The 8,873-nt window shown below is 48.3% G+C and overlaps 1 protein-coding gene across 2 annotated transcripts in view; it reads right to left on the reverse strand.

Annotated features, from left to right (window-relative positions):
- The window catches only part of TPST1 (tyrosylprotein sulfotransferase 1), a 32,552-nt gene extending 24,041 nt beyond the window's left edge, over nt 1–8,511 (reverse strand). The window contains exon 1 of one of the 2 annotated variants that reach the window (XR_007207744.1): nt 6,575–8,511. The gene's annotated coding sequence lies outside the window, so the exon portion shown is untranslated. Of the gene's footprint in view, nt 1–5,731 lie in introns of both variants that reach the window. The other variant, XR_007207743.1, reaches the window with a different exon arrangement.
- Between the last annotated feature and the right edge of the window lie 362 nt (nt 8,512–8,873).

Here is an 8,873-nt window from a genome sequence, read left to right on the forward strand (position 1 = left end):
TTCATTCCACCTCCCAATCCTAAGAATGCAAAGAATTTCCCCCTGGCTCTGTCCAGCTCGTTCCAGCAGCCCGGAGCAGGGGGAGCTGCGCTTGCCGGCTGAGGCAAGTTCTTGCCAGAACTGTTAAATACGATTCTTTTTCCTCGAATGCCTCAGCAGCAATTGCACAACTCCATTTTCTGTCTCACACGGGAAGGATCTCATCTCTCCCTCATGGAGAAGCAGCTGGAGGAGGTTTGGTGCTTGTGGTTTTCACACCTAAAGTCACTAAAGGGAGTTTGGAAAGGCAGGGAAGGGTGGGGGGCTCAAAAAATTTCCCTGTTACCTCGGTTGTAGAAGTCTGGAGCTTTCACAGAAGGAATTGAAGGGATGAAGGGATTTGGAGGATGCTGATATGATAAAGCACGCCCAAAGCAGCACGGTAGGATTTCAGCTCATCCTGTGGAAATTCATTTGGCCTTTGGATAGAATTCCAAAATCCCAAGCCCCGTGTGCCCTGTGCTGGGCATCCTTCCCTCTCCCTGCAGCCCTAAGAGCTTCCCTGGCTCTGTGTCAGGGATGTGTGAGTCAATCCTGTTATCTGAGCATTTATGGATGGGAACAAAACCTCGGGAAGAAGGATGAGCTTGGCACCTTCCTGCCAAAGGAAACTGCCAATTATTCCATCAGCACAGCCTTCAAGCCCTCAGTGGTGCCTTGGTGGATCCCAGGGCAGCATCCCTTTCCACATCCCAGCATCCTGAGATGCCCTTGGGCTGAGGGTGATCCCAGACCCCCGAAGCAGGGACAGGGAATGGGAATAACCCACTCCTGGCTGCAGGATGGGGAACGACAGGGCAGCCAGCACCCAGCAGCACAGATGGATCCTAGCAGTGCCTGCAAGGGCAGGCTGAGCCAAAAAAACCCAGCCTGGACATTCAGGGAAGATTTAACAATTCCCAGAGGAGGAGAAAATCCAAGGACTGTGTCCACAAGCTTCAGGGTTTAGGGAAAACAACCCCACAAGACGTTCAGCTGATGATATTTTGCTGCATCCCCTCGCAGCAGGAGAATCAGATGTTCCTGCACCCACATCACGCCCTGAGCCTCACCCAGATGATTTTAGGAGCAGAGCAAACCTGTCAGCCACAAACCCAGCCAGGACATTAGTTAACTTGGAAGGACGTTCACGTCTGGCTCAGCTTTTCCCAGAGGAACACTCATTTTTATTGCTTTTCCCTGCTACTGATATTTTTCTGGCCCTCGTGCACTGATGGCAGTGCCCGTGCAGAGCCTGCCCTTGGCAGGGCAAGGTTTGTTCAAAGCCACCCAAAGCGAGCCATGGGAATCCCTGTGGGAGCAGAACTGCCATTCCCAGAGTTTTCCTGCAAAATCCCTCAGCTGCCAGCACAGAGATCCCCCAGAACTGCAGGCACAGCATCACCCTCGTGCAAACCTGACAGCATCTCCACCTCCAGCTTTTCCCTGGATTTCCTGGCAGGGATCCCTGGCTCCTGCAGGGTTTGGACTCATCCTGCTCCATATCACCAAGCAGGGTTTTCCTGCTGCAAGCACCATTTCAGGAGGATTTCAACTGAGGTTATCCAAGTCAGGAGAACATGGACTTTATTTTTACAACCTGACCTTTGCCTGCTTGCAGCTCAGAGAGGATCAAGATGATTTTTACTCCGACCCCAAAAAGCACCATTTTCTGATAAACAGCTCCATATTCCCCACCTCTGCCTGATCCCTGCTGGTTTTGTAGATGGAACAGCTGAGAATTGACCTTGCCACGTGTCTGGAGAAATAATTATGGGAGTAGGAACATCTCCACGCAGCCCTGCTCTTGCAGGCGAGGTGTTTTAGGCATCACATGGATTTATTTCACAGGAGGACTTTTCCCCCCAGCTGCAGGAGCCCCTGGAGGTGCAGATCGCTGGGTTTTTCCAGCTGGTTGGCAGTCCAAAAAACACAGAAGGAGCTGTTTTTCCAGCCATAGGCATCTCCCCATGTCCTTGGCTTGCAGACAGCTGCTGATGTGGCACGAGGACGTGTGCAGGAGCGGAGCTCATCTCCGGCACGGGGACATCCCAGAACAGCCCATTGCCTAATTCCTTCCCCTTCTTTACGTTTTCCTGAAAAAAAAACCAACCTAAAAAAGCCCCAGATCAGTATCAGAGAGACTGGCTAAGCTGGAGTTTTTATGAAGTCTCCTGCTGAAGGCTTTGAGTGGTGAGCGATGCTCTCGGCTGACCTTTAAGAGAAGAGGGATAAGATACTTCTTATTTCTTGTCTTATTTCTTATTTCTTGAGGTTAAAATGGCTGAAAATTCCCAGTGATTGGCAGGATCAAGGCCTGAGTTTGTAAAGCTTTAGCACATTGGCCTCTTAATGAGGTAAATATCCATGAGCTCGTTTATAAAGAGATCACCAAGGAATGATCTCGCCTGTGCCTGGAAAATGGCACAAGGAAGTGACAGCACCTCACAACTCCCAGCACCTAAAAAATAAAATAAAAAACCCCCACTGCCAAAGACACAGGATCAAAGCTCTGAAGGGAGACCATCAATGCTGCTGATGGGGTGGTGCAGCCCTTTTCTGTGAGGTTCTTCTGAGGGGAGTTAAAATTCGCACAATTAAAGATGAGACAAGGCAGAATTTCAGTCCTATCCCCACTGTGGTTCCTTGTTCCAGATGGATTTTCATCAATCTGTGCCTCCTGCAGGGCTGAGCTCTATTTGCCAGCTACAAGGAACTGAATTAAACTCAAATTCTCCCTCCACAGGGGCTGCCGGGGACCTGTCACAAAGCCTCAGTTCAGGCACTGGAGTTTGGGGGCAGATGAGGAGGGTGATGTGATTCCCTAAAAAAATAAGAAAATCCCACAGCTTTTGGGGACAGGCTCATTTGGTGGATCCAAGACCCCATCCTGGCAGGGTTTTCCCAGTTTGCAGTGGATGAACAGCTCAGCCCAGGATGCTGCTTGGAAAACTCTGGTTTGGATGCATTTTTGTAATTCCCAAGTTGGTACCTTCAGGTTTCGAGTGAAAGGGGTGAAGCCCCCAGGCCAAAATCTGGGAGAAGCTGGAGAGTGGTGCCTTTTCCAGAGCTCTTGTTTGGATTCCACTGATCATTTATTTTCCCTTTTGGGGGAAAATTCCCTTTGTGGCCTTTTGGAACATGACCCGAGCATTTAATGCTTCCCCTGAGCTGCTGCTGGGTTTGCTCCAGGGAGGGACAGCCCTCACCCTCACTGAAACCTCAGGAAGCACCTCAGTTTGGGAATGGTGAGATCCAAGGGGAGAAACCTTCACTCTCAAAAAAAAAAACAACAAAAAAAACAAACCAACAAAAACCTCTAAGTAATTCATATTAATTCATTGAAGACAAAATACAAATCCAGACCTCTTTCCTCCCCATCCCCAACCACTGGATAACGTCTCCCTCAACCAAAAAACAGATGTCAAATTAAAAAAGCACCACAGAGAAGGATAAAATGCACCAAAGAAATACTCTGTTGAAGCTCTGCCCCTTTATGCAAAGAAAGAAATCCCTTTTTTTCCTTAAGAAACCCAAAATTGCCCCAGCAGAGGTAAATAACGAATTTACCCTCCTGAAAGAGCACTTTTAAATCAAAACATGAGAGCAGAAATTCTCCAGAGGAGGGAAAAAGCACAGAAATGGCAAAATCAGGAATTGCTCAGCCCATCCCAGTTCTAACACCTTCTCCAGCATTTCCAAATATCCCCACACAAGCAGATATTTACAGTTCATTCCCTTTGACCTATTCCCATGGGAACCTGCTGGATTTGGTTGCTGAATCCCCTGTTATTAGATTCTGCCCATTCCCTTGCATTCAGTCTTTACAGGAATATTCAATTTCTTGTTTTCCTAAGGAAGAAAATCAGACTTTCCCTGCCAGAATTGGCCCAGAAAGGGCAGAACTCCCCAGCCAACAACTGCTGATGCTCATAAAGGCACATAAAAACCTTTCTGCACTCCTGTAGCCAGCAAGGAGCTTTTGCCCTTAGATCAGAGCTTTGGATTCCAACTAGTTTTGGTTCCTTTGGGCACAAATCCCTGCCTTGCCCTTCAGGCTGCCTCTGGCTAACCTGGGATGGATGGAAATCAGTTGGATTTAGTGTTTTGGGGGTTTTTTTTGTGGATGCATCCAGCAAGGACAACACCACCAAACCACGGGGGATCTGGGCGTGCCACCCCAAATCAGCCCTGTCCTCTATCTGTGCAAGGATGTGAGAGACTCATCCTGCTTTGCCTAAAATACATTTTCATATCCATAATATCCAGATAAAATGCTCTGGAAGAGGCTCCCCGGGGAAGGGAGCTCCTCAGAGTTCAAGGAGCATCTGGCTGATGCTCTTAGTGACGTGGTTTAGCTTTAGGTGGGGGTGAGGAGCAGGGAATAGGACTTGGTGATCCTTAGGGACCCCTTTAAACTTGATCTATTCCATGATTCTATATCCTATTCTATAAGCACTCACACACATAAAAATAGATACAGATATAAAAATAGAAATAGAAATTTCTGCCCCAGCCTGTGGTTGGGGCCCACTCAGCCTCCCTCACTCCCTTCCTCAACAGGACATGAAAGAAGAGAAACTGAAAACAAAGCTCAGGGGTCAAGAGAAAAACTCAGGAGCCACCAAACTGTGGCTGGAAGAGGAGCAGGCACAGCCCCTCCACCCCCTGCCCTGCAATTAAAACTCCCAAATTGTCCCAAAAGCACCTTTTGGAGCCTCGGCCAGGACCCAGCTCCTGCAGTGAGTAAGGAAATGTGAGTGTGGGATCAACCCTCACGAATGCATTTGGGGAACCCTGCCAGTGCCTGCATCTGATTTCTTGCCTCAACTCCAGCCAGCTTTAATGCAACATCAGCCTGGAAGCTGTAAAACACGAGACAAACAATGTAAACCAATGCAACCAGCAGGACTTAACAGGAAACAGGCTGTGCTCGTCGTTTTGTGGATGGGAGAGCAGCTGGCCGAGGCAGGGATGATCCCATCCAAAACTCCTCACACCCATCTGCTGATATGCAAGGAGGAAAAAAAAGGGGGTTGAAGGCTGATTTCATGGGGGAGTTGGTGCAAATCATCTGTTTGCGGCTTCAAATGGGACAAAAGGCAGAAAAGTCACAAAAAGAGACAGAGAAAATATTATTAAACTGAAAGCCTGGAGAAAAAAGAGTACCAGGGGGAATGTGATGCCAGGAGATGTTGGGATTTCCTGCTTTTCTAAGGATTGGCAGTGGCATCAGGGCAGGAATAAATAAATGTCTGTGCCCTGGAGCTGGAAATAGCTGCACTTAACACCTCTTTGGGGGATTTGAAGGCTGGCAGAAAGCTCCTGGAGGAATTTTCTCCTCCCAACCATGGCCAGTGCTGAGCACCCGGAACATGGATCCTGTGACGCTCCAAACATCAGGGATAAAGCCAAAACCTGCTGGGGAGAAGGCTGGGAGCCAAGGACAGGACCTGAGATAGTCACTGGGGTCAGCTCAGCTGATATAATCCCTAAATCCACTAAAATCCATCGCCATCCCTTTCCCCACCTTTCTACTCCCACTGCAAGGCCCCAGCAGCAGCGCCTGCTCCATGGAAACCCCACGGGATAACGTTGCTGAACACCCTCACAGCTTCCCAAAATGCAGCCCCACGTGGGCTTCCACTTCCATGAATCCCACCCAGCTCCTGGAAGAGCATCCCAGTCCCCCCAAAATCCGACCCCAACTCACAGCTCTGCTGGATTTCATCGTTTTAGGCTCCACCAGGCAATTCCGGGCAGATGCCGCCCTTGCCACGGCATGCACTGACCCCACAGGGATCAGCAGTGCTTGGAGAAGGGCTCAGCCTGATTTCCAGCAGCTCAGGAGGATCTCTGCCCAAGCAGAGGCAGCTCAGGACACGCATGGGGACTTTGGTGATCTCTTCCCACCAGCTGCTTTTTCTTCCCCACCCGCTTTTATAGGATCCTGCTGGCTCCCATTGGCTCGGGACACCCTTTTTATAGCAACCACTCTGCTCCATTTCAATTGCATTAAATAATTCCTCAGCTCATTGTCCTGCAGAGATTAGTTACACATAAGCATATTTGAATGATTAACTCCTGGGCTCTGCTGAGGCCCTGGCAAAAAAAAAAACCTTCGAATTTTTTTCAAAAGGCTCCTTCCGACTCTCCCTGCCTCACCACTGCTCCCAAAATATTATGGTTTTCCTTGGAGCCTCTGCTCCTGGCCTGCTCCAACCAGCTCAGCTGGCACTGGAGGGAAGATTTCAGCTCCAGAGCAGTGGAAAAGGCTGGGAAAAGCTCAAAACCCAAAGAGGAAGAAGCAGCCTTTGGAGGTTGAATGCTGAAGAAGCAGCATTTGGAGGGTCAGTCACAGGTTTTGGGGTGAAAACCTGCACATTCCATCTCATCCCACCAAACCTGGTGGTTTCCAAGGGTGACAATCCCAGCAAACAGGGATGGGTTACACATGGACACCCTCCAGCAGCTTTTGGGAGCATGAGGAGGATTTGGGGCCATTTCCAGTGGCTTAAGCCACCTTCCCCCGTGGCTTCAGCTGCTGGGGTCTCACCTGAGGTGGTGACACAGGCCAAGGGGTCCTGTCCCACTTGGAGCAGCCCACGGGGATGGGAAAGAGGCAAATTCCTGCTGAGGCCACGCCTGGGGCCACGATGCTGCAGAGGAAAAGGGACAATGTTTAAATTGGCCTGGATTAGCCCATTTCCATCCCCAGCGTGGGCAGTGGGAAGCAGCAGCTTTTGGGGAGGTTTCTGGGTGATGAAGGAGCAAACCTGCTGGGAGGAAGAGCTGGATCCCATCAGGTTTTGTGTGGGTGTTTCCAGTCCTTCCTTTTCCCTCCCTCCCGGCTGCTGCACCCCCGAGCCAGGGCTTTGTGTAAGGAAATCCAGGAACAGCACAAAAGGGAAAATGCAGATGGGTTTGAAGAGTATTAAAAAACCAGCAAATCATAGAGGGGATGGAAATTTAACACTGCAGCTGGTGAGGCTGGTGTGGAGCTGCCTGGGATGGGGAATAAACCCCAGGAAGGTGAGTGCTATCCCACTTTTCCCATGGGATAAGGGATACCAGGTGCCCAGTGAATGGTGTGAGCGATTTCCACGTCTAACTTCGGTGCTGTTTGAAGACAATCTGCTTCTAAAAAGACCCCAAAGCTCCAAATTCTGTGGGTTTGCTTTTCCTCCCTCAGCCTGCTCACCTTTAGCTAAGGAACACCCACACAAACACAAACCTCATTAATTTTGCTCCCTGCTCATCCCATTCTGCACTCAGTGGTGGGCACAGGCTCACACACAGCCCTGAGCTCCACCAAAGCTGCTCCTGGATCTTCCCCAAAATTCCCTGTGTTATCTGGTTCCATGCCCCTTGCCCAGCACCAGAGCACAGCCAGGTAGGAGCAGCAGCTCCTTCTCCTCCCATAAAACAAAGCTTCTTCTAATAAAACTTCCCCAGCAGGGTCTGCTAAACTCAAGAAATTTGGATTTATGGGAAGAGAAAGTCCAGGTGTTTTGAAGCATCAGATCAGGAATTCTGGCAGCTCCTTCCCCTTTCTCAGCACAAAAGCAGAGCCAAACACAGACAACAGAGAAAAAAAATGAGGGAGAGATAAGGAATGAGAAAATTAAAAGTAATATCCACTTCTTAAATATTCAGTTTCTTCTCAGAGCACACATTTACCTTTCTTGCACCCAAAGAGCCACTCGGTGCCATCTTCTCTGTTCCACAAGAACAATTAGGAGGGTCCATCTCCTGTTAATCTCCTGTTAATTAAGGATACAAAAAGCAGCCCTGGGAGATTGGCAGATCGTCGGTGTGATACTCAGGACCCTGGGAAATGGTGTCACATCGGCAAGGCGATATTTGCACTCCATAAATCATTTCTGATCTGGGGGTTCTGACATAGAAAAGATCAAACAACACAACTCAAACCTGTCCTCAGAGCAAATCCTCACCTGAATTTACAGGCAGCAGGTTTACAATTCATTTCTTGATGTGGTGCACATGCCACAAGCCCAGAGCCTTTCAAATTGTTGTCAAAATGTTGTTCAGCATTGGATTTTTAGGGGAATTATTGTTTACAAGCCATCCATGCCGTTGCACAGGGCTAACAGCTGTTAACATCTGGAACTGATACTGATAAAAAGGTTCAATCCAGCAAGTGAGGGAGTTCTTGCATCCACAATACCCCCACAACAACAGAGATGCTGGCAAAAATCCATCCCAGCAACAAACCAATTCCCAAGATGGAACATCCAACTTCAGGGCTCTGTTGAGTTGTTCTTGTTGGCTACAGATATTTACAGTCTGGTTCCATCTGCTTTTTATATGCTCAGAACAAATTTCAATAACTTCATTTCAGGAAAGGGCAGATCAAAATGGAAACACTTGCAGCCCAAGGCTGCAGCCTGGCAAACAACATCAGTGGCTGCTGTGAATAAAAATGCTAATTTTCAAATTAATTGCATGTCTTTCCATGCTATGATCCACTGATCTCTCTTGTTTCCTTTCCCATTCACAGAGAAAAATATATATATTGATGTATCACAAAACCATCAAGGACTTACCCCTCCAACACTAAACAAACCCAGTCTAAATGTACTTTTAGTCTCCAGCCTTGGAAGGCATTTAATGTAAGATAAATGATCTTTAAATATATTTTTCCAATAGTTTTCTTTCCTCTCCACGCATCAAAGAAGCTTAAACACCATGAAAATGAGTGTGACAAATCCCCCAGACACTGGAATTTATCAGTCCCTTTCATACACCACACAACTAAAGCTCAGAAAGCATAAACTCTTTGCATAAAAACATAAAATAAACCCATGACAGAGCTGAGGAGGGAGGGAAAAGTC

This window comes from Corvus hawaiiensis, chromosome 20 (assembly GCF_020740725.1).
Source record: "Corvus hawaiiensis isolate bCorHaw1 chromosome 20, bCorHaw1.pri.cur, whole genome shotgun sequence".
In the NCBI taxonomy this organism is placed as follows: Eukaryota; Metazoa; Chordata; class Aves; order Passeriformes; family Corvidae; genus Corvus; species Corvus hawaiiensis.